The sequence below is a fragment of the Anomaloglossus baeobatrachus genome, chromosome 4 (assembly GCF_048569485.1).
Source record: "Anomaloglossus baeobatrachus isolate aAnoBae1 chromosome 4, aAnoBae1.hap1, whole genome shotgun sequence".
In the NCBI taxonomy this organism is placed as follows: domain Eukaryota; kingdom Metazoa; phylum Chordata; class Amphibia; order Anura; family Aromobatidae; genus Anomaloglossus; species Anomaloglossus baeobatrachus.
In genome coordinates, this window is record NC_134356.1 from 677,430,631 (window position 1) to 677,456,138 (window position 25,508).

The window sequence follows — 25,508 nt, forward strand, 5'->3', positions numbered from 1 at the left end:
CAAAAATTCTCGTCATCACAGTATTGTTCAGAAGATTTCTTTCTTGTAAAGTTTTAAAAGATGACTCTTTCAGACACTGTGTGGAAATATGGCTTCAACTTTTTTCAGGAGGTTTAAGTGGTTCCGTTGATGACAAGAATGTAGAAATTGGTTGTATTTCCTAATTTTTCAAAAACAGGAACAGACTATTGACCCCAACGTGATTTGAACACGCAACCTTCTGATCTGGAGTCAGACGCGCTACCGTTGAGCCACGAGGTCAGCTGAAAGATAAGTGTTTGACAAGATAAAATCTGAATATTATTTGATTCTTTACCATTAGATGTTCCAGAAAGTAACTACTTTTACGCACCATCATAAAACGACATAAACAAGGATGATTGAGCATCTTAATCTTAATATTCAGGGATTTCCAGTTTAAGATCGGAATCTAAAAATCATCATCTTTGTGATTCCATAGGTCAGGCACACGAATGTTACATCAAAAGATAAAGTTAGAAACATATCTCAGTTTATTTTTGCCAGGAACATTTCATTTAGAAAAATGCTTGTTTCATAAAGATTGGAAAATTTTTATATATCATTTCTATAGACTTTTTTATTCTTTAAGCCATACCCCAAAACTACAAAAACAAGAATGAGTTAACATATTGCTATTAGGAAGAAAGGTTTACATTTAACATCCAGAATCTATTTGAGGACCATGTTTCTTCATATATACAAAGACCAAATTGTTGGTGATGTTGAGGTGATTTTAAGTTATAATGGTCAGATCTGAATTCCCAAAAATTCTCGTCATCACAGTATTGTTCAGAAGATTTCTTTCTTGTAAAGTTTTAAAAGATGACTCTTTCAGACACTGTGTTTAAATATGGCTTCAACTGTTTTCAGGAGGTCTAAGTGGTTCCGTTCATGACATGAATGTAGAAAATGGTTGTATTTACTAATTTTTCAAAAACAGGAACAGACTATTGACCCCGACGTGATTTGAACACGCAACCTTCTGATCTGGAGTCAGACGCGCTACCGTTGCACCACGAGGTCAGCTGAAAGATAAGTGTTTGACAAGATAAAATCTGAATATTATTTGATTCTTTACCATTAGATGTTCCAGAAAGTAACTACTTTTACGCACCATCATAAAATGACATAAACAAGGATGATTGAGCATCTTAATCATAATATTTAGGGATTTCCAATTTAAGATCGGAATCTAGAAATCATCATCTTTGTGATTCCATGAGTCAGGCACACGAATGTTACATCAAAAGATAAAGTTAGAAACATATCTCAGTTTATTTTTGCCAGGAACATTTCATTTAGAAAAATGCTTGTTTCATAAAGATTGGAAAATTTTTATATATCATTTGTATAGACTTTTTTATTCTTTTAGCCATACCCCAAAACTACAAAAACAAGAATGAGTTAACATATTGCTATTAGGAAGAAAGGTTTACATTTAACATCCAGAATCTATTTGAGGACCATGTTTCTTCATATATACCTAGACGAAATTGTTGGTGATGTTGAGGTGATTTTAAGTTATAATGGTCAGATCTGGATTCCCAAAAATTCTCGTCATCACAGTATTGTTCAGAAGATTTCTTTCTTGTAAAGTTTTAAAAGATGACTCTTTCAGACACTGTGTTTAAATATGGCTTCAACTGTTTTCAGGAGGTCTAAGTGGTTCCGTTCATGACATGAATGTAGAAAATGGTTGTATTTCCTAATTTTTCAAAAACAGGAACAGACTATTGACCCCGACGTGATTTGAACACGCAACCTTCTGATCTGGAGTCAGACGCCCTACCATTGCGCCACGAGGTCAGCTGAAAGATAAGTGTTTGACAAGATAAAATCTGAATATTATTTGATTCTTTACCATTAGATGTTCCAGAAAATAACTACTTTTACGCACCATCATAAAACAACATAAACAAGGATGATTGAGCATCTTAATCTTAATATTCAGGGATTTCCAGTTTAAGATTGGAATCAAGAAATTATCATCTTTGTGATTCCATGAGTCAGGCACACGAATGTTACATCAAAAGATAAAGTTAGAAACATATCTCAGTTTATTTTTGCCAGGAACATTTCATTTAAAAAAATGTTGTTTTATAAAGATTGGAAAATTTTTATATATCATTTGTATAGACTTTTTTATTCTTTTAGCCATACCCTAAAACTACAAAAACAAGAATGAGTTAACATATCGTTATTAGGAAGAAAGGTTTACATTTAACATCCAGAATCTAGTTGAGGACCATGTTTCTTCATATATACAAAGACCAAATTGTTGGTGATGTCGAAGTGATTTTAAGTTATAATGGTCAGATCTGGATTGCCAAAAATTCTCGTCATCACAGTATTGTTCAGAAGATTTCTTTCTTGTAAAATTTTAAAAGATGACTCTTTCAGACACTGTGTGGAAATATGGCTTCAACTTTTTTCAAGTGGTTTAAGTGGTTCCGTTGATGACAAGAAAGTAGAAATTGGTTGTATTTCCTAATTTTTCAAAAATAGGAACAGACTATTGACCCCGACGTGATTTGAACACGCAACCTTCTGATCTGGAGTCAGACGCGCTACCGTTGCGCCACGAGGTCAGCTGAAAGATAAGTGTTTGACAAGATAAAATCTGAATATTATTTGATTCTTTACCATTAGATGTTCCAGAAAGTAACTACTTTTACGCACCATCATAAAACGACATAAACAAGGATGATTGAGCATCTTAATCTTAATATTCAGGGATTTCCAGTTTAAGATCGGAATCTAGAAATTATCATCTTTGTGATTCCATGAGTCAGGCACACGAATGTTACATCAAAAGATAAAGTTAGAAACATATCTCAGTTTATTTTTGCCAGGAACATTTCATTTAGAAAAATGCTTGTTTCATAAAGATTGGAAAATTTTTATATATCATTTGTATAGACTTTTTTATTCTTTTAGCCATACCCCAAAACTAGAAAAACAAGAATGAGTTAACATATTGCTATTAGGAAGAAAGGTTTACATTTAACATCCAGAATCTAGTTGAGGACCATGTTTCTTCATATATACAAAGAGTCAGACCAAATTGTTGGTGATGTTGAGGTGATTTTAAGTTATAATGGTCAGATCTGGATTCCCAAAAATTCTCGTCATCACAGTATTGTTCAGAAGATTTCTTTCTTGTAAAGTTTTAAAAGATGACTTTTTCAGACACTGTGTTTAAATATGGCTTCAACTGTTTTCAGGAGGTCTAAGTGGTTCCGTTCATGATATGAATGTATAAAATGGTTGTATTTCCTAATTTTTCAAAAACAGGAACAGACTATTGACCCCAACGTGATTTGAACATGCAACCTTCTGATCTGGAGTCAGACGCGCTACCGTTGTGCCACGAGGTCAGCTGAAAGGTAAGTGTTTGACAAGATAAAATCTGAATACTATTTGATTCTTTACCATTAGATGTTCCAGAAAGTAACTACTTTTACGCACCATCATAAAACGACATAAACAAGGATGATTGAGCATCTTAATCTTAATATTTAGGGATTTCCAGTTTAAGATCGGAATCTAGAAATTATCATCTTTGTGATTCCATGAGTCAGGCACACGAATGTTACATCAAAAGATAAAGTTAGAAACATATCTCAGTTTATTTTTGCCAGGAACATTTCATTTGGAAAAATGCTTGTTTCATAAAGATTGGAAAATTTTTATATATCATTTGTATAGACTTTTTTATTCTTTTAGCCATACCCCAAAACTACAAAAACAAGAATGAGTTAACATATTGCTATTAGGAAGAAAGGTTTACATTTAACATCCAGAATCTAGTTGAGGACCATGTTTCTTCATATATACAAAGACCAAATTGTTGGTGATGTTGAGGTGATTTTAAGTTATAATGGTCAGATCTGGATTCCCAAAAATTCTCGTCATCACAGTATTGTTCAGAAGATATCTTTCTTGTAAAGTTTTAAAAGATGACTCTTTCAGACACTGTGTTTAAATATGGCTTCAACTGTTTTCAGGAGGTCTAAGTGGTTCCGTTCATGACATGAATGTAGAAAATGGTTGTATTTCCTAATTTTTCAAAAACAGTAACAGACTATTGACCCCGACGTGATTTGAACACGCAACCTTCTGATCTGGAGTCAGACGCGCTACCGTTGCGCCACGAGGTCAGCTGAAAGATAAGTGTTTGACAAGATAAAATCTGAATACTATTTGATTCTTTACCATTAGATGTTCCAGAAAGTAACTACTTTTACGCACCATCATAAAACGACATAAACAAGGATGATTGAGCATCTTAATCTTAATATTCAGGGATTTCCAGTTTAAGATCGGAATCTAGAAATTATCATCTTTGTGATTCCATGAGTCAGGCACACGAATGTTACATCAAAAGATAAAGTTAGAAACATATCTCAGTTTATTTTTGCCAGGAACATTTCATTTAGAAAAATGTTGTTTCATAAAGATTGGAAAATTTTTATATATCATTTGTATAGACTTTTTTATTCTTTTAGCCATACCCCAAAACTACAAAAACAAGAATGAGTTAACATATTGCTATTAGGAAGAAAGGTTTACATTTAAGATCCAGAATCTAGTTGAGGACCATGTTTCTTCATATATACAAAGACCAAATTGTTGGTGATGTCGAGGTGATTTTAAGTTATAATGGTCAGATCTGGATTCCCAAAAATTCTCGTCATCACAGTATTGTTCAGAGGATTTCTTTCTTGTAAAATTTTAAAAGATGACTCTTTCAGACACTGTGTGGAAAGATGGCTTCAACTTTTTTCAGGAGGTTTAAGTGGTTCCGTTGATGACAAGAATGTAGAAAATGGTTGTGTTTCCTAATTTTTCAAAAACAGGAACAGACTATTGACCCCGACATGATTTGAACACGCAACCTTCTGATGTGGAGTCAGACGCGCTACCGTTGCGCCACGAGGTCAGCTGAAAGATAAGTGTTTGACAAGATAAAATCTGAATATTATTTGATTCTTTACCATTAGATGTTCCAGAAAGTAACTACTTTTACGCACCATCATAAAACGACATAAACAAGGATGATTGAGCATCTTAATCTTAATATTCAGGGATTTCCAGTTTAAGATTGGAATCTAGAAATTATCATCTTTGTGATTCCATGAGTCAGGCACACGAATGTTACATCAAAAGATAAAGTTAGAAACATATCTCAGTTTATTTTTGCCAGGAACATTTCATTTAGAAAAATGTTGTTTCATAAAGATTGGAAAATTTTTATATATCATTTGTATAGACTTTTTTATTCTTATAGCCATACCCTAAAACTACAAAAACAAGAATGAGTTAACATATCGTTATTAGGAAGAAAGGTTTACATTTAACATCCAGAATCTAGTTGAGGACCATGTTTCTTCATATATACAAAGACCAAATTGTTGGTGATGTAGAGGTGATTTTAAGTTATAATGGTCAGATCTGGATTCCCAAAAAATTCTCGTCATCACAGTATTGTTCAGAAGATTTCTTTCTTGTAAAGTTTTAAAAGATGACTCTTTCAGACACTGTGTTTAATAGAGATGAGCGAGCCGGTCGCGGTTCGGCTCGAGGTTGGTTCGCCGAACGGACCTCCCGTTCGAGTTCGGTTCGTCGAACGTTCGACGAACCGAACTCGAACTGCATAGGAAACAATGGCAGGCAATCACAAACACAGAAAAACACCTAGAAAACACCCTCAAAGGTGTCCAAAAGGTCAAAAACAACTCACAACACATGGGAAAGTGACAAGGACATATACTCATGCGAAAACAAAAGAGCTGGACAAGGAAAAAGAGTAGGACACACAGATATATGAGTATATGCAAGGAAACATCGATTCCATTATTGTGCAACTTGAGCCCTGCTCATTTTAGGCTTCCAATGTTGATAAATTGCCTGAGCTCGCCACGTACGTCTTGGGGATCTTGTCGTGTCCTGCAGCCAGCGTTCTCTCGGAACCTGTCTTCAGTGCTGCTGTGGGTCTGCTGGCAGATAAGCACACGTGTCTGTCCACTGACAATGTGGACATGGCTCTCAGAGGACTTTTCTTCCCCTGGGTCAGCCAGGGGACGGGAAAGGCACGCGTATTTTTGAGAGTGCTTCATGCAAAGCATCTTTTTCTTTTTCAAAAGGGGGCTCAACCGATGCCAGTCAAGTGGGGTGTGTGTGGCCCAGTTAGTGGCAACGAGGGAGACTGTGGTTGGAGTCCCCTCGCTGTGTTTCTAAAAGAACCAAGATGAACAAGTCATGGCTCTCAGAGGACTTTTCTTCCCCTGGGTCAGCCAGGGGACGGGAAAGGCACGCGTATTTTTGAGAGTGCTTCATGCAAAGCATCTTTTTCTTTTTCAAAAGGGGGCTCAACCGATGCCAGTCAAGTGGGGTGTGTGTGGCCCAGTTAGTGGCAACGAGGGAGACTGTGGTTGGAGTCCCCTCGCTGTGTTTCTAAAAGAACCAAGATGAACAAGTCATGGCTCTCAGAGGACTTTTCTTCCCCTGGGTCAGCCAGGGGACGGGAAAGGCACGCGTATTTTTGAGAGTGCTTCATGCAAAGCATCTTTTTCTTTTTCAAAAGGGGGCTCAACCGATGCCAGTCAAGTGGGGTGTGTGTGGCCCAGTTAGTGGCAACGAGGGAGACTGTGGTTGGAGTCCCCTCGCTGTGTTTCTAAAAGAACCAAGATGAACAAGTCATGGCTCTCAGAGGACTTTTCTTCCCCTGGGTCAGCCAGGGGACGGGAAAGGCACGCGTATTTTTGAGAGTGCTTCATGCAAAGCATCTTTTTCTTTTTCAAAAGGGGGCTCAACCGATGCCAGTCAAGTGGGGTGTGTGTGGCCCAGTTAGTGGCAACGAGGGAGACTGTGGTTGGAGTCCCCTCGCTGTGTTTCTAAAAGAACCAAGATGAACAAGTCATGGCTCTCAGAGGACTTTTCTTCCCCTGGGTCAGCCAGGGGACGGGAAAGGCACGCGTATTTTTGAGAGTGCTTCATGCAAAGCATCTTTTTCTTTTTCAAAAGGGGGCTCAACCGATGCCAGTCAAGTGGGGTGTGTGTGGCCCAGTTAGTGGCAACAAGGGAGACTGTGGTTGGAGTCCCCTCGCTGTGTTTCTAAAAGAACCAAGATGAACAAGTCATGGCTCTCAGAGGACTTTTCTTCCCCTGGGTCAGCCAGGGGACGGGAAAGGCACGCGTATTTTTGAGAGTGCTTCATGCAAAGCATCTTTTTCTTTTTCAAAAGGGGGCTCAACCGATGCCAGTCAAGTGGGGTGTGTGTGGCCCAGTTAGTGGCAACGAGGGAGACTGTGGTTGGAGTCCCCTCGCTGTGTTTCTAAAAGAACCAAGATGAACAAGTCATGGCTCTCAGAGGACTTTTCTTCCCCTGGGTCAGCCAGGGGACGGGAAAGGCACGCGTATTTTTGAGAGTGCTTCATGCAAAGCATCTTTTTCTTTTTCAAAAGGGGGCTCAACCGATGCCAGTCAAGTGGGGTGTGTGTGGCCCAGTTAGTGGCAACGAGGGAGACTGTGGTTGGAGTCCCCTCGCTGTGTTTCTAAAAGAACCAAGATGAACAAGTCATGGCTCTCAGAGGACTTTTCTTCCCCTGGGTCAGCCAGGGGACGGGAAAGGCACGCGTATTTTTGAGAGTGCTTCATGCAAAGCATCTTTTTCTTTTTCAAAAGGGGGCTCAACCGATGCCAGTCAAGTGGGGTGTGTGTGGCCCAGTTAGTGGCAACGAGGGAGACTGTGGTTGGAGTCCCCTCGCTGTGTTTCTAAAAGAACCAAGATGAACAAGTCATGGCTCTCAGAGGACTTTTCTTCCCCTGGGTCAGCCAGGGGACGGGAAAGGCACGTGTATTTTTGAGAGTGCTTCATGCAAAGCATCTTTTTCTTTTTCAAAAGGGGGCTCAACCGATGCCAGTCAAGTGGGGTGTGTGTGGCCCAGTTAGTGGCAACGAGGGAGACTGTGGTTGGAGTCCCCTCGCTGTGTTTCTAAAAGAACCAAGATGAACAAGTCATGGCTCTCAGAGGACTTTTCTTCCCCTGGGTCAGCCAGGGGACGGGAAAGGCACGCGTATTTTTGAGAGTGCTTCATGCAAAGCATCTTTTTCTTTTTCAAAAGGGGGCTCAACCGATGCCAGTCAAGTGGGGTGTGTGTGGCCCAGTTAGTGGCAACGAGGGAGACTGTGGTTGGAGTCCCCTCGCTGTGTTTCTAAAAGAACCAAGATGAACAAGTCATGGCTCTCAGAGGACTTTTCTTCCCCTGGGTCAGCCAGGGGACGGGAAAGGCACGCGTATTTTTGAGAGTGCTTCATGCAAAGCATCTTTTTCTTTTTCAAAAGGGGGCTCAACCGATGCCAGTCAAGTGGGGTGTGTGTGGCCCAGTTAGTGGCAACGAGGGAGACTGTGGTTGGAGTCCCCTCGCTGTGTTTTACATGCTTTTAGAAGGGCATGACATGGCTTGGAGGTTGACTTTCATCATATGCAAAGTGTTGGCTACCAAAATGCTGCCTTTCCAACAACTGTGGTTATAGGCAATGAGGAACATACTGATGAAGATGAGACGCAGATACCCGATTGGGATGACAACTTAAATATTCGGTCAGGGCAAGAAGAAACTCGGTCTGAGGGGGAGGGGAGTGCAAACACAACAATTGATGATGAAGTTCTAGATCCCACCTACTGTCAACCCACAGTCAGACACTCGAGGAGGTCAATAGAGGCGGTGGAGGAGGATGCAACCGACGTCGAAGTAACCTGGCGCCTTCCTGGACACAGTCGGAGCACTGGTAGCACGTCTACAACTGCATCCTCAGCCACCACTCTGCCTCTGAGCATTATTCGGGGTGGATCAACAGGTCGCATGGCCTCTAAGCCTTGCCTAGCCTGGTCCTTTTTTGACATAAAAAAGATCGGCCAAATTATGTGATCTGTAACATTTGGCATGGTTATCTTAGTAGAGGTCAAAACCTCAGCAGTTTGACAACTTCTTCCATGAATCGTCACATGAATAAATATCATATGGCCTGGTGGGAAGCTCACCGTGCTGCAATGCGGCCTAGTGGAGCCAACCATCCACCGCCTGCCCCTTCCAGGGCATCCGCGCGCTCGTCATCTTCTAGGACTGTGGGGACAGCTGTCACACCTGTTTTTCCACCCACAACTTCCACCACTGTAACCGCAACAGGCAGTTTGCTTGGTAGGTCGTCAGTTGGTTTGGAAGGGGAAACAAGTGAGTGTGTACAGCTCTCTCAGACATCGATAGCACCAACTTTGGATGAAGGCAACATCATGTCTCCGCCTGCACTTTCCTCAAAAAGCTGCATTTTTCCAGGGACACCCTACTCAACACCGTCTACACACAGCAGCCAGATCTCTGTCCCTCAGATGTGGTCAAATAAAAGGCCACTTCCTGCGACCCATGACAAAGCGAAGAGGTTGACTCTATCCCTCTGTAAGCTGTTGGCTACAGAAATGCTGCCTTTCCGCCTAGTGGACACACAGGATTTTAGAGACCTTATATCTGTCGCTGTGCCCCAGTACCAGATGCCTAGTCGCCACTACTTCTCTAAGAAAGGTGTGCCCGCGCTACACCAGCATGTCGCACACAACATCACCGCTTCCTTGAGAAACTCTGTGTGTGAACGGGTGCATTTCACCACCGATACTTGGACCAGTAAGTATGGACAGGGACGTTACATGTCGCTGACTGGGCACTGGGTAACTATGGTGATAGATGGTGAAGGGTCTGCTGCACAAGTCTTGCCGTCCCCACGACTTGTGTGTCAATTCTATGTCTGTCCAAGTTCCGCCACAGCTTCTGCATCCTCCACCTCATCTGTGTCCTCCACCTCCGCCCCAAGCCTGCCTGGTCAGGCCACCAGCGTTCTCACTGCGCAGAAGGTATCACGCACCCCTCATTACTATGCTGGCAGCAGAGCGCAACGGCATCAGGCGGTCTTTAGCTTGACATGTCTTGGGAATAAGAGTCACACAGCTGAGGAGTTGTGGTCAGCTCTGCGGTCCGAGTTTAATAAATGGTTGTCTCCACTCAACCTGCAGCCTGGTAAGGCCGTGTGCGACAATGCTGCAAACCTGGGTGCGGCCCTTCGCCTGGGCAAGGTGACACACGTACCTTGTATGGCTCACGTGTTGAACCTTGTCGTCCAGCAATTTTTAACACACTATCCCGGCCTAGATGGCCTTCTGAACAGGGCACGAAAACTGTCAGCTCACTTCCGCCGTTCAAGCGCCGCAGCAGAGCGTCTTGCATCGCTCCAGAAGTCTTTCGGCCTGCCGGTTCATCGCCTGAAATGCGATGTGGCGACACGCTGGAATTCAACTCTCCACATGTTACAGCGACTGTGGCAGCACCGGCGAGCCCTGGTGCAATACGTCATGATGTATAGCCTGGGCCAACGAGATGCAGAAGTGGGGCAGATCACCCTGATGGAGTGATCTCAGATCAAGGACCTATGCACCCTTCTGCACAGTTTCGACATGGCGACGAATATGTTTAGCGCTGACAATGCCATTATCAGCATGACGATTACAGTCATTTACATGCTGGAGCACACGCTAAACACTATTCGGAGTCAGGGGGTGGGACAACAGGAAGGGGAGGAACTACAGGAGGATTCATATGCGCAAGACACAACAACATCACCAAGGTCCAGACGTTCATCATCACCAACGCGGCAGGCATGGGACCATGGGGGACAGGGATCAACAAGGGCGCATGGTAGCAGGCGACATGTTGAGTAAGGTGCAGGAGGACATGAAGATATGGAGGACGAACTGTCCATGGACATGGAAGACTCAGCAGATGAGGGGGACCTTGGTCAAATTTCAGTTGAAAGAGGTTGGGGGGAGATGACAGAGGAAGAAAGAACGGTTAGCACCTCTATGCCACAAACACAGCGTGGACTTGGTCCGCATGGCTGCGCAAGACACATGAGTGCCTTCTTGTTGCACTACCTCCAACATGACCCTCGTATTGTCAAAATTAGAAGTGATGATGACTACTGGCTTGCCACACTATTAGATCCCCGGGACAAGTCCAAATTTTGTGACATAATTCCACCCATAGAAAGGGACGCACGTATGCAGGAGTATCAGCATAAGCTGTTACTCGATCTTAGCTCGGCTTTTCCACCAAACAACCGTGCAGGTGAAGGGAGTGATTCTCCCAGTTGTAACTTGACAAACATGGGACGGCCTCGTCATCTTCAACAGTCTACCCGTACCAGTAGGACCGTATCTGGTGCTGGTAACAGCAATTTTATGGAATCTTTTCATAATTTTTTTAGACCCTCCTTTGCAAGGCCACCAGAGACAACAAGTCTGACACATAGTCAACGGATGGAGAGGATGATACAGGAGTATCTCCAAATGAACATCGATGCAATGACTTTGCAAATGGAGCCTTGCTCCTTTTGGGCTTCAAATCTAGGAAAATTGACAGAGCTCTCCAGTTACGCCTTGGAGATTGTGTCGTGTCCAGCTGCCAGCGTTGTCTCTGAACGTGTCTTCAGTGCTGCTGGGTGTGTGCTGACAGATAAGCGCACGCGTCTGTCCAGTGACAATGTGGACAGACTGACGTTCATCAAAATGAACAAGTCATGGATCCAGAAGGAATTTACTACCCCTGTGTCATCCTGGGGAGAGTAAATGCTTGTGGATTTGGAATGTGCTTGATGCAAATCAAAACATCCTGTTTGCAACTAGGGCACAAGTGCTGCCACTGATGGGGTGTCTGTGTGCCCAATTTTGGGAAAAAAGGTAGACTCCGCTTGGAGTAACCCTTGCTTGCTGTGTTTTTTAAAAATGATACAAGATGAACAGATCTGAAGGCAAGATGAAGGCAACATCATGTCTCCGCCTGCACTTTTCTCACAAACCTGCATTTTTCCAGGGACACCCTACTCAACACCGTCTACAGACAGCAGCCAGATCTCTGTCCCTCAGATGTGGTCAAATAAAAGGCCACTTACTGCGACCCATGACAAAGCTAAGTGGTTGACTCTATCCCTCTGTAAGCTGTTGGCTACCGAAATGCTGCCTTTACGCGTAGTGGACACACAGGATTTTACAGACCTTATGTCTGTCGCTGTGCCCCAGTACCAGATGCCCAATCACCACTGCTTCTCCAAGAAAAGCATGCCCGCGCTACACCAGCATGTCGCACACAACATCATCACCACTTCCTTGAGAAAATCTGTGTGCGACAGGGTGCATTTCAACACAGATACTTGGACCAGTAAGCATAGACAGGGTCATTACATGTCACTGACTGGGCACTGGCAAACTATGGTGAGAGATGGAGAAGGGTCTGCTGTACAAGTCTTGCCGTCCCCACGAGTTGTTTCAATCCTTGTTCTGTATGTAGAAGTTAATACACTGCTTCTGCCTCTTCAACCTCGTGTGGGTCCTCTACCTTGGCGCAAACCCTGTGTGGTCAGGCCACCCTTCCTTGCAACTGCGCACAAGGACTACCACACACCTCCTTACTATGCTGGCAGCAGAGCTCAATGCCATCAGGCAGTCAAAGTTTTACTTTGAAATGTATGGGAAATGTGAGTCACACCGCTATTCCAGAGAATAGTAGTCAGGCAGGGTCAAAACATTAATTGAGGAACAGGAACAGAATGGGACGGCCAGGACTTAATAAGAAAACAAGCAGAGGTGAAATGCGTATCGGCCAACAAGGTACATAAACAGCAAGCAGGAAAAGTAGTCAGGTAACAAGCACACAAAATCATAAAACTGAACTGGGGGTAAAATTAACCAGAGGTTCATAGCTATGTCTGGCAGTGGTCTGCAGACAGGATGGGCATAAAAAAGGGTGTGGTGTCTTCCCATTGGTTGTAGCTGAATGATGGTATTTCATCTGTGAGATACCCACCAGCTACATTCAGCCAGAGATTCTGCATCTGTCAAGGTAATGCAGCCCAGTGGGTGAGCATAACCTGCGTCCACCTGCGCCGCTGGCATCGACTACTCTCCCATCATCAGCACTATTCATGAAAGGAACACGTTGTCACCTGGCAACCGGAGTACAAATTGACGGAGCGGACTAGGTTGGTGACTTAACAGCCGTGTGCGGCAATGATGCAAACCTGGCTGTGGGCCATCGTCAGGGCAATGTGACACACGTGCCTTGTATGGCTCACGTGTTGAACCGAATTCTCCAGCAATTTTTAAAACACCATCACGGCCTACATGGAGTTGTGCAGCGGGCACGCTCACTATGTGCTCACTTCCATCGTGCGCACACAGCAGCTCAACAACTTTCATCACTCCGGAATTCTTAGGGTCTGGCAGTTAAACGCCGGAAATGCGATGTTCCGACACGCAGGAATTGGAATCTGCACATGTTGCAGCGTGTGTGGCAGCACCGCAGAGCCCTGCTGAAATACGGTAAGACATATAGCCTGGGATAACTTGATCCAGAGGTGGTGCAGATCACGCTGCTGGAGTGGTGTCAGATCAAGGACCTATGCACCCTGCTACACAGTTTTGAAATGTCGACGAAGATGTTTAGCACTGGCAATGTCATTCTCAGGGTGACAATTCTGGTCATCTACATGATGGAGCACACTGTAATTATTATTCAGAGTCAGGTGTTGGGACAAGAGGAAGGGGAGGAAGTACAGGAGGAGTCATATGCGGAAGGGATAACAAGATCTACGAGGTCCAGATGGTCAGCGGCACCTATGCGGCAGTCATGGTGAGGGAGAGGGATTAACAAGGGCGCATAGTATCAGCAAAAAGTGTTGATGAAAGTGCAGGAGCCCATGAAGAAATGGAGGACGAACTGGCGATCGGCATGGAAGACTCAGCAAATGAGTGAGAGCTTGCTCACATTTCGGTTGTGCGAGGTTGTGGGTAGAGGACAGAGGAAGTATGCACGATTCTCACCTCTCTGCCACCAACACACCAAGGACTTGGTCCTCCTGGATGCACAAGACACATGAGCGGATTCTTGCTGCACTACCTACAACATGACCCTCGGATTGTACGAATTCAAAGTAATCCAGAATACTGGGTTGCCACACTGTTAGATCCCCGGTACAAGACAAAATTTGCCGAACTAATTCCTGCCATAGAAATAGACGCACGTATACAGGAGTATCTGCAGAATGTGGTACGCAATCTTAGATCTACTTTTCCACTAAACACCAGTGCTGCACAGAGTGAATCTCAACGCTTTGTCATGGATAGGAGGAAATGGTCTTTTACTTGTCCACATCGGAGGGACCGAGGGATGGCTGCTGTGCTGAGATGGCGTTGAGTACGGTGTCCCTGCACAGTTGCACTTTTGGTCATATCCCAAAATGAGTTGGAAAAGGACAGATGCTGTTGGAAAGGGGAACAGGTGTGTTGGAAAGGGGAAAAAAATTTTGGTCCGTGGATTTGGTGGTTAAGCAACTGTAACATTTGCTGAAGAAACAACATCTGTTACAGTGGGACTGGCAGATTTGGATAAAGTGGTATATAATCTGTGACCGCTATATAACGAAAATTAATAAGAAAAGAAAGAGAAAGGTATATATCCCCATCAGCAGTCAGTGTCCACCGTGCTCCCAGTTGGAAAAGGAGAGGTTGGCAACTGGAAGGTTTGGTGGAGGATACAGAGCTGTGTGGCTATGAAACTAATAGTAGCCTGAACCGAGTTAGACGCCATTCGGATCTGGAGACTGTGAGCCCTGTTAGCGTCACAGGGTCCACATGCCCACCCAGCCCAGGAACTCCCTGTTAACAACACAGGGGCCATTGAGTACGCTGACCGTGTGCGTAGGGGCCACACCTGTGGACAGCAGGCGCATCAGCAGCAGCAGGCCTGTTAATGCCACTGGGCTGCACAAGCAGGACTGTTAGGACAGGAGCTGGTCTTAACCGTTCTGCGTTACCAACTGTGGTGGTGGCCTGCATCCACCACCCTATCCCTGCCTACCTCTGGCCTAAAGCCGCAATGGGTTCAACACATGGAGGTGTGCTCTTTCGGAGCATAATAGAAGACTGTGCACCTCCTTGTTGGCTCCAGCCCCTTTGATAACCTGGGTCCGCCCCAAACCATGGTGAACCACAATGCACCTCCTATAGACAAAAGTAGAGTGACACGTCATGAGTGGCATAACTAGCGTCCTATTTGGAAATGCAACTTCAATGATGACCTCATGGCTGCCATGACCCAAACACCTCACCAGTCATCGTCTGACCATCAATAATGCGATGACAAGTCATAGGTGTGGGCCTCTGCAAGCCATTTGGGAGGACACCTGATGCCCTGTGGTCTATATGGGACCCCCACATCAGGGCCAGGGCCAAAGAGTTCATTACCGGACCTAGTCTCTGATGCAGGAAGTGCCTGAGCATGCTCAGTAGCATGAAATACAGTCTCTGAAAAAAGACTATCAGCTTTAGCATGGTGTCTAGGCACAAAACAGGACTTAGACCCGGCACGGAATGCAAGCACCTGTGCAAAGAGGCTTTTCACACTTAGTGTGGGAGCATGCGCTGTATCCCGAAATGAAGACTTAGCGTCAGGAATGGCACAGTCAGGCTGAGCATACTCACTAGGCGAAACACTGTAATTATGCTGCAGCTGGGGTACATCGGCACACGCATGCGCACTTGCTGCCTCTCCACACTTAGACGTGGAGGGGAAATTTGTCTTGGAGATGCTGTCTATGAACAGAAGGAAAAGCTAAAGGAAGCCTGACTTTCTATCCCTCCGAATTATGAAATGCAGCAATGAATTCCATGAGTTTGCTATAACATTAGCGTAGCAAAATGTGCATGAGGGTGTGATGTAGAGGTGCTAGAAATAGCTTGTCACCAGTGGGGCACTAATGGAATACAACAGCCAGTTCTATGATGCCACAAAATGGCAGTATTTTGTGCTATCATTATAGCTTATTAAAAACAGAGCACGAGGTTGTCATGCAGAGGTGCTGCACATAGATTTGCAGTAGTGCGAATAGACAAAAGTACAATAGCCACGTTTAGGATACAACTAGGTACAGTGAGTGTTTGCTAGTATAATGGCTGAGTTTAAAAAAGTTAGAGTGTGCAATGCAGGCAGACGTGCTGCAAATAACGTTCCAATACTGTGAATAGACAAAAGTACAAAAGCCACGTTTAGGATACAACTAGGTACACTGTGTGTTTGCTAGTATAATGGCTGAGTTTAAAAAAGTTAGAGTGTGCAATGCAGGCAGACGTGCTGCAAATAACGTTCCAATACTGTGAATAGACAAAAGTACAAAAGGCACGTTTACGATACAACTAGGTACACTGTGTGTTTGCTAGTATAATGGCTGAGTTTAAAAAAGTTAGAGTGTGCAATGCAGGCAGACGTGCTGCAAATAACGTTCCAATACTGTGAATTGACAAAAGTACAATAGCCACGTTTAGGATACAACTAGGTACAGTGAGTGTTTGCTAGTATAATGGCTGAGTTTAAAAAAGTTAGAGTGTGCAATGCAGGCAGACGTGCTGCAAATAACGTTCCAATACTGTGAATAGACAAAAGTACAAAAGCCACGTTTAGGATACAACTAGGTACACTGTGTGTTTGCTAGTATAATGGCTGAGTTTAAAAAAGTTAGAGTGTGCAATGCAGGCAGACGTGCTGCAAATAACGTTCCAATACTGTGAATAGACAAAAGTACAAAAGCCACGTTTACGATACAACTAGGTACACTGTGTGTTTGCTAGTATAATGGCTGAGTTTAAAAAAGTTAGAGTGTGCAATGCAGGCAGACGTGCTGCAAATAACGTTCCAATACTGTGAATTGACAAAAGTACAATAGCCACGTTTAGGATACAACTAGGTACAGTGAGTGTTTGCTAGTATAATGGCTGAGTTTAAAAAAGTTAGAGTGTGCAATGCAGGCAGACGTGCTGCAAATAACGTTCCAATACTGTGAATTGACAAAAGTCCAATAGCCACGTTTAGGATACAACTAGGTAAAGTGAGTGTTTGCTAGTATAATGGCTGAGTTTAAAAAAGTTAGAGTGTGCAATGCAGGCAGACGTGCTGCAAATAACATTCCAATACTGTGAATAGACAAAAGTACAAAAGGCACGTTTACGATACAACTAGGTACACTGTGTGTTTGCTAGTATAATGGCTGAGTTTAAAAAAGTTAGAGTGTGCAATGCAGGCAGACGTGCTGCAAATAACGTTCCAATACTGTGAATTGACAAAAGTACAATAGCCACGTTTAGGATACAACTAGGTACAGTGAGTGTTTGCTAGTATAATGGCTGAGTTTAAAAAAGTTAGTGTGCAATGCAGGCAGACGTGCTGCAAATAACGTTCCAATACTGTGAATAGACAAAAGTACAAAAGCCACGTTTAGGATACAACTAGGTACACTGTGTGTTTGCTAGTATAATGGCTGAGTTTAAAAAAGTTAGAGTGTGCAATGCAGGCAGACGTGCTGCAAATAACGTTCCAATACTGTGAATAGACAAAAGTACAAAAGCCACGTTTACGATACAACTAGGTACACTGTGTGTTTGCTAGTATAATGGCTGAGTTTAAAAAAGTTAGAGTGTGCAATGCAGGCAGACGTGCTGCAAATAACGTTCCAATACTGTGAATTGACAAAAGTACAATAGCCACGTTTAGGATACAACTAGGTACAGTGAGTGTTTGCTAGTATAATGGCTGAGTTTAAAAAAGTTAGAGTGTGCAATGCAGGCAGACGTGCTGCAAATAACGTTCCAATACTGTGAATTGACAAAAGTCCAATAGCCACGTTTAGGATACAACTAGGTACAGTGAGTGTTTGCTAGTATAATGGCTGAGTTTAAAAAAGTTAGAGTGTGCAATGCAGGCAGACGTGCTGCAAATAACGTTCCAATACTGTGAATTGACAAAAGTCCAATAGCCACGTTTAGGATACAACTAGGTACAGTGAGTGTTTGCTAGTATAATGGCTGAGTTTAAAAAAGTTAGAGTGTGCAATGCAGGCAGACGTGCTGCAAATAACGTTCCAATACTGTGAATAGACAAAAGTACAAAAGCCACGTTTAGGATACAACTAGGTACACTGTGTGTTTGCTAGTATAATGGCTGAGTTTAAAAAAGTTAGAGTGTGCAATGCAGGCAGACGTGCTGCAAATAACGTTCCAATACTGTGAATAGACAAAAGTACAAAAGCCACGTTTACGATACAACTAGGTACACTGTGTGTTTGCTAGTATAATGGCTGAGTTTAAAAAAGTTAGAGTGTGCAATGCAGGCAGACGTGCTGCAAATAACGTTCCAATACTGTGAATTGACAAAAGTACAATAGCCACGTATAGGATGCCACTAGGTACACTGAGTGTTTGCTAGTATAATGGTTTAGTAACAATGAGTTGTAGTGTGCAATGCAGGCAGACGTGCTCTGCAAATGTCTTTGCACTAGTGGGACTATAGCAAAGTCCAATAGCCACGTTTAGGATGCCACTAGGTACACTGAGTGTTTGCTAGTATAATGGCTTAGTAACAATGAGTTGTAGTGTGCAATGCAGGCAGACGTGCTCTGCAAATGTCTTTGCACTAGTGGGACTATAGCAAAGTCCAATAGCCACGTATAGGATGCCACTAGGTACACTGAGTGTTTGCTAGTAAAATTGCTTAGTTTAAAAAAGTTGGAGTGTGCAATGCAGGCAGATGTGCTCTGCTAATGTCTTTGCACTAGTGGGACTATAGCAAAGTCCAATAGCCACTTTTAGGATGCCACTAGGTACACTGAGTGTTTGCTAGTAAAATTGCTTAGTTTAAAAAAGTTGGAGTGTGCAATGCAGGCAGATGTGCTCTGCAAATGTCTTTGCACTAGTGGGACTATAGCAAAGTCCAATAGCCACGTATAGGATGCCACTAGGTACACTGAGTGTTTGCTAGTATAATGGCTTAGTAACAATGAGTTGTAGTGTGCAATGCAGGCAGACGTGCTCTGCAAATGTCTTTGCACTAGTGGGACTATAGCAAAGTCCAATAGCCACGTATAGGATGCCACTAGGTACACTGAGTGTTTGCTAGTAAAATTGCTTAGTTTAAAAAAGTTGTAGTGTGCAATGCAGGCAGACGTGCTCTGCAAATGTCTTTGCACTAGTGGGACTATAGCAAAGTCCAATAGCCACAGATAGGATGCCACTAGGTACACTGAGTGTTTGCTAGTGTAATGGCTTAGTTAGAATGAGTTGGAGTGTGCAGAGGACAAGAGGGTACAGTGGCAGGATTGTGGTGCTCTGGGTAGAGGAATGGAAGCCTGCCTTTCTATTCCCTCCTAATGGTGAAATGCAGGGAGGAAATCCCTGACCTGGGCTACACAGACGCTGTTGCTGTTTGCAGGACCTGTCACCTATGGCTCTCTGACCCTGCCGCTTTGAGCCCTTAAAAGGACTGCTAGAAAGTGCTCTCCCTAAGCTGTCTAACGCTGTGTATGCAGCGCATACAGCTGTATCGGCTATAGGACTCAGGAGGACGGAGCTGCGACACTGATGTCTGACACCAAAGACGCAGAAGGCAGATAATGGCGTTCGTGAAGAAAATGTCCGGTTTTATAATGCAGGGACATGTGACATGCAGATCCTATCACACATGCCGTTGCTTCTCTGGCTCAAAGTCCACTTAGCTGTGTGTGTGTCTGTGATTGGCTGACATGCTGGCCCGCCCCACAAGACGCGCGCGCTTAGAGAAGGAAGACAAGAAAAAAAAAAAAAAAAATGGCGATCGCCATTATAGAAACAGCAGTGATCTGAAGGCGCTGTTCACGCACACTATACACTGAAATGTGATAATAGTTTGATTCACAGAGTGACTTACACTATTACAGCAGAAACAAAGCTATGATTTAGCTGTTTTTTGGCTGCTAGAACCGTTCTCGAACGTTTCTAGAACTATCGAGCTTTTGCAAAAAGCTCGAGTTCTAGTTCGATCTAGAACATGCCCCAAAATCACTCGAGCCTAGAACTGGAGAACCACGAACCACGAACCGCGCTCAACTCTAGTGTTTAAATATGGCTTCAACTGTTTTCAGGAGGTCTAAGTGGTTCCGTTCATGACATGAATGTATAAAATGGTTGTATTTCCTAATTTTTCAAAAACAGGAACAGACTATTGACCCCGACGTGATTTGAACATGCAACCTTCTGATCTGGAGTCAGACGCGCTACCGTTGTGCCACGAGGTCAGCTGAAAGATAAGTGTTTGACAAGATAAAATCTGAATACTATTTGATTCTTTACCATTAGATGTTCCAGAAAGTAACTACTTTTACGCACCATCATAAAACGACATAAACAAGGATGATTGAGCATCTTAATCTTAATATTTAGGGATTTCCAGTTTAAGATCGGAATCTAGAAATTATCATCTTTGTGATTCCATGAGTCAGGCACACGAATGTTACATCAAAAGATAAAGTTAGAAACATATCTCAGTTTATTTTTGCCAGGAACATTTCATTTGGAAAAATGCTTGTTTCATAAAGATTGGAAAATTTTTATATATCATTTGTATAGACTTTTTTATTCTTTTAGCCATACCCCAAAACTACAAAAACAAGAATGAGTTAACATATTGCTATTAGGAAGAAAGGTTTACATTTAACATCCAGAATCTAGTTGAGGACCATGTTTCTTCATATATACAAAGACCAAATTGTTGGTGATGTTGAGGTGATTTTAAGTTATAATGGTCAGATCTGGATTCCCAAAAATTCTCGTCATCACAGTATTGTTCAGAAGATATCTTTCTTGTAAAGTTTTAAAAGATGACTCTTTCAGACACTGTGTTTAAATATGGCTTCAACTGTTTTCAGGAGGTCTAAGTGGTTCCGTTCATGACATGAATGTAGAAAATGGTTGTATTTCCTAATTTTTCAAAAACAGTAACAGACTATTGACCCCGACGTGATTTGAACACGCAACCTTCTGATCTGGAGTCAGACGCGCTACCGTTGCGCCACGAGGTGAGCTGAAAGATAAGTGTTTGACAAGATAAAATCTGAATACTATTTGATTCTTTACCATTAGATATTCCAGAAAGTAACTACTTTTACGCACCATCATAAAACGACATAAACAAGGATGATTGAGCATCTTAATCTTAATATTCAGGGATTTCCAGTTTAAGATCGGAATCTAGAAATTATCATCTTTGTGATTCCATGAGTCAGGCACACGAATGTTACATCAAAAGATAAAGTTAGAAACATATCTCAGTTTATTTTTGCCAGGAACATTTCATTTAGAAAAATGTTGTTTCATAAAGATTGGAAAATTTTTATATATCATTTGTATAGACTTTTTTATTCTTTTAGCCATACCCTAAAACTACAAAAACAAGAATGAGTTAACATATCGTTATTAGGAAGAAAGGTTTACATTTAACATCCAGAATCTAGTTGAGGACCATGTTTCTTCATATATACAAAGACCAAATTGTTGGTGATGTCGAGGTGATTTTAAGTTATAATGGTCAGATCTGGATTCCCAAAAATTCTCGTCATCACAGTATTGTTCAGAAGATTTCTTTCTTGTAAAATTTTAAAAGATGACTCTTTCAGACACTGTGTGGAAATATGGCTTCAACTTTTTTCAGGAGGTTTAAGTGGTTCCGTTGATGACAAGAATGTAGAAATTGGTTGTATTTCCTAATTTTTCAAAAACAGTAACAGACTATTGACCCCAACGTGATTTGAACACGCAACCTTCTGATCTGGAGTCAGACGCGCTACCATTGCGCCACGAGGTCAGCTGAAAGATAAGTGTTTGACAAGATAAAATCTGAATATTATTTGATTCTTTACCATTAGATGTTCCAGAAAGTAACTACTTTTACGCACCATCATAAAACGACATAAACAAGGATGATTGAGCATCTTAATTAGAGATGAGCGAACCGGTCCCGGTTCGGCTCGAGGCCGGTTCGCCGAACGGGGGTCCCGTTCGAGTTCGGTTCGTCGAACGTTCGACGAACCGAACTAGAACCAATAGGCTATAATGGGAGGCAATCACAAACACATAAAAATGCATTATAAATGTACACAAACAGTTAATAAACATTGCCATAACACTTACCGGTCCTCGCGATCCCTTCTGCACTCTGTCTCCTGCCGCTATTCCATCCGATGATCGCTGAATCCTCCCGGTGACCTGCACTGCCAGCAGAGAAGCAGGACCTATCGTGATGTCAAAATAGCCATGTGACCAGTCACGTGGCTATTATCTCATTGGCTACAGACTGGTCACATGACTATGACACATTGATCAATGCGATTGCTAAATATCTCCTTTTTCCTAATATTCATAGCAGGTATGCAATTCATTATTCACATGTTCAAATTAGCAAGTAGCATTTTTCATTGTATATTCCAATATTTTTCCATATGCTTGAGGCATTATACCATTATCTAAGTTTGATGTGCAGCCTTATTCTTATATATAGTATGTATTTTTGGCTTGCACTCATATATATATATTAGTGCTCACTTCAGTTATCCTATTCAGTTATATGTAGTTTTTTTTCTGAATGTGAACACAGCTCCGCCCCTTTCGGCCATGTTTTTTCCATCTCCTATATAAGAAAGTCCTTAGTTACCCCTCTCCACCCATAGCAGTTTTTAATTGCAATGAGATGACACACAGTTAGGGTCACAGAGCTAGGGACCCCAATATAGAGATGTACCTTGACGAGGTTTTGGGGCTCAGTTACATTGATCAATGCGATTGCTAAATATCTCCTTTTTCCTAATATTCATAGCAGGTATGCAATTCATTATTCACATGTTCAAATTAGCAAGTAGCATTTTTCATTGTATATTCCAATATTTTTCCATATGCTTGAGGCATTATACCATTATCTAAGTTTGATGTGCAGCCTTATTCTTATATATAGTATGTATTTTTGGCTTGCACTCATATATATATATTAGTGCTCACTTCAGTTATCCTATTCAGTTATATGTAGTTTTTTTTCTGAATGTGAACACAGCTCCGCCCCTTTCGGCCATGTTTTTTCCATCTCCTATATAAGAAAGTCCTTAGTTACCCCTCTCCACCCATAGCAGTTTTTAATTGCAATGAGATGACACACAGTTAGGGTCACAGAGCTAGGGACCCCAATATAGAGATGTACCTTGACGAGGTTTTGGGGCTCAGTTACATTGATCAATGCGATTGCTAAATATCTCCTTTTTCCTAATATTCATAGCAGGTATGCAATTCATTATTCACATGTTCAAATTAGCAAGTAGCATTTTTCATTGTATATTCCAATAATTTTCCATATGCTTGAGGCATTATACCATTATCTAAGTTTGATGTGCAGCCTTATTCTTATATATAGTATGTATTTTTGGCTTGCACTCATATATATATATTAGTGCTCACTTCAGTTATCCTATTCAGTTATATGTAGTTTTTTTTCTGAATGTGAACACAGCTCCGCCCCTTTCGGCCATGTTTTTTCCATCTCCTATATAAGAAAGTCCTTAGTTACCCCTCTCCACCCATAGCAGTTTTTAATTGCAATGAGATGACACACAGTTAGGGTCACAGAGCTAGGGACCCCAATATAGAGATGTACCTTGACGAGGTTTTGGGGCTCAGTTACATTGATCAATGCGATTGCTAAATATCTCCTTTTTCCTAATATTCATAGCAGGTATGCAATTCATTATTCACATGTTCAAATTAGCAAGTAGCATTTTTCATTGTATATTCCAATATTTTTCCATATGCTTGAGGCATTATACCATTATCTAAGTTTGATGTGCAGCCTTATTCTTATATATAGTATGTATTTTTGGCTTGCACTCATATATATATATTAGTGCTCACTTCAGTTATCCTATTCAGTTATATGTAGTTTTTTTTTTTTTTTTTTCTGAATGTGAACACAGCTCCGCCCCTTTCGGCCATGTTTTTTCCATCTCCTATATAAGAAAGTCCTTAGTTACCCCTCTCCACCCATAGCAGTTTTTAATTGCAATGAGATGACACACAGTTAGGGTCACAGAGCTAGGGACCCCAATATAGAGATGTACCTTGACGAGGTTTTGGGGCTCAGTTACATTGATCAATGCGATTGCTAAATATCTCCTTTTTCCTAATATTCATAGCAGGTATGCAATTCATTATTCACATGTTCAAATTAGCAAGTAGCATTTTTCATTGTATATTCCAATATTTTTCCATATGCTTGAGGCATTATACCATTATCTAAGTTTGATGTGCAGCCTTATTCTTATATATAGTATGTATTTTTGGCTTGCACTCATATATATATATTAGTGCTCACTTCAGTTATCCTATTCAGTTATATGACTATGACACGTCATGTAGGACCTGCGAGTGCATCTCTCCGGTACACGGTGCACATATGTGTATCGCCGTGTACCGGCGACATGCTCTAGCACACGGTCGACTCCCCGTTCCGTTAGGGACCGGCTGACACAGCCGGTCATTAACGGAGATCACCGTTGCCATAGCAACGCAGTTAGCGGTGACGTCACCGCTAACCGCAGCTCCGGGAGCACCGTTGCTATGGCAACGCGTCTGTCAGCGTTACCGCTAGCAGCCAGCAGTGATCACTCACGGAGTGAAGGCTGCACGCTGCTTCCCGATTGTAGTGAGCATTGTAGTTAGGATGGAGGTTCCCCAGCCCCAAGTGATGCCCCTCACTACAATCGTCACTACTACTACACTAGAAAGAAAGAAGACAGAAGAGCAGGATCGTGGAGGGCTGACAGGGGTAATAAAGATGGAGTCTCTAATGTGTCTGTGTATTTATTTCTATTAAAGTATTTTTTCTCTGTGTGGTGTCTTTTTTTAACCCTTTATTGGAGATTCTTAATGGCCGGGTCAAACGTGCCTGACATTAAGAATCTCTGGCTTAATACTGGCTGGTAAAACAAAGCCAGTATTAACTCATGATTACCCAACAAGCCACCCGGCTCCAGGGCTGTTGGAAGAGTTGGATACAGCGCCAGATGATGGCGCTTCTATGAGAGCGCCATTTTCTGGGACGGCTGCGGACTGAAATCCGCAGCAGAGGCGCCCACAAACCTCGGGCTAACCTGTGCTGCGGATTCCAATCCCCAGCTGCCTAGTTGTACCCGGCTGGACACAAAAATAGGGCGAAGCCCACGTCATTTGTTTTTTAATTATTTCATGAAATAAGTGAAATAATTAAAAAAAACGGGCTTCCCTATATTTTTGGTTCCCAGCCGGGTACAAATAGGCAACTGGGGGTTGGAGGCAGCCCGTGGCTGCCAGCTGTACCTGGCTAGCATACAAAAATATGGCGAAGCCCACGTCATTTTTTTGGTGGGCAAAAAACTTCTGCATGCAGTCCTGGATGGAGTATGCTGAGCCTTGTAGTTCTGCAGCTGCTGTCTGCTCTTCTCCATACAGACAGACAGCAGCTGCAGAACTACAAGGCTCAGCATACTCCATCCAGGACTGTATGCAGAAG

General features: G+C 42.6%; 10 non-coding genes across 10 annotated transcripts; all 10 read right to left on the minus strand.

The window, feature by feature from the left end:
* Window positions 1-189: 189 nt before the first annotated feature.
* Window positions 190-261, minus strand: TRNAW-CCA (transfer RNA tryptophan (anticodon CCA)). The gene has a single exon. It is a non-coding gene; the product is annotated as a tRNA-Trp (tRNA).
* Window positions 262-972: 711 nt separating this feature from the next.
* On the minus strand, window positions 973-1,044 carry TRNAW-CCA (transfer RNA tryptophan (anticodon CCA)). The gene has a single exon. It is a non-coding gene; the product is annotated as a tRNA-Trp (tRNA).
* Window positions 1,045-1,755: 711 nt separating this feature from the next.
* TRNAW-CCA (transfer RNA tryptophan (anticodon CCA)) lies at window positions 1,756-1,827 on the minus strand. Its single transcript has one exon. It is a non-coding gene; the product is annotated as a tRNA-Trp (tRNA).
* Window positions 1,828-2,537: 710 nt separating this feature from the next.
* On the minus strand, window positions 2,538-2,609 carry TRNAW-CCA (transfer RNA tryptophan (anticodon CCA)). The gene has a single exon. It is a non-coding gene; the product is annotated as a tRNA-Trp (tRNA).
* A 717-nt stretch (window positions 2,610-3,326) lies between these two features.
* TRNAW-CCA (transfer RNA tryptophan (anticodon CCA)) lies at window positions 3,327-3,398 on the minus strand. The gene has a single exon. It is a non-coding gene; the product is annotated as a tRNA-Trp (tRNA).
* A 711-nt stretch (window positions 3,399-4,109) lies between these two features.
* Window positions 4,110-4,181, minus strand: TRNAW-CCA (transfer RNA tryptophan (anticodon CCA)). The gene has a single exon. It is a non-coding gene; the product is annotated as a tRNA-Trp (tRNA).
* A 710-nt stretch (window positions 4,182-4,891) lies between these two features.
* On the minus strand, window positions 4,892-4,963 carry TRNAW-CCA (transfer RNA tryptophan (anticodon CCA)). The gene has a single exon. It is a non-coding gene; the product is annotated as a tRNA-Trp (tRNA).
* A 15,185-nt stretch (window positions 4,964-20,148) lies between these two features.
* On the minus strand, window positions 20,149-20,220 carry TRNAW-CCA (transfer RNA tryptophan (anticodon CCA)). Its single transcript has one exon. It is a non-coding gene; the product is annotated as a tRNA-Trp (tRNA).
* Window positions 20,221-20,931: 711 nt separating this feature from the next.
* TRNAW-CCA (transfer RNA tryptophan (anticodon CCA)) lies at window positions 20,932-21,003 on the minus strand. The gene has a single exon. It is a non-coding gene; the product is annotated as a tRNA-Trp (tRNA).
* Window positions 21,004-21,713: 710 nt separating this feature from the next.
* On the minus strand, window positions 21,714-21,785 carry TRNAW-CCA (transfer RNA tryptophan (anticodon CCA)). The gene has a single exon. It is a non-coding gene; the product is annotated as a tRNA-Trp (tRNA).
* Window positions 21,786-25,508: the final 3,723 nt, after the last annotated feature.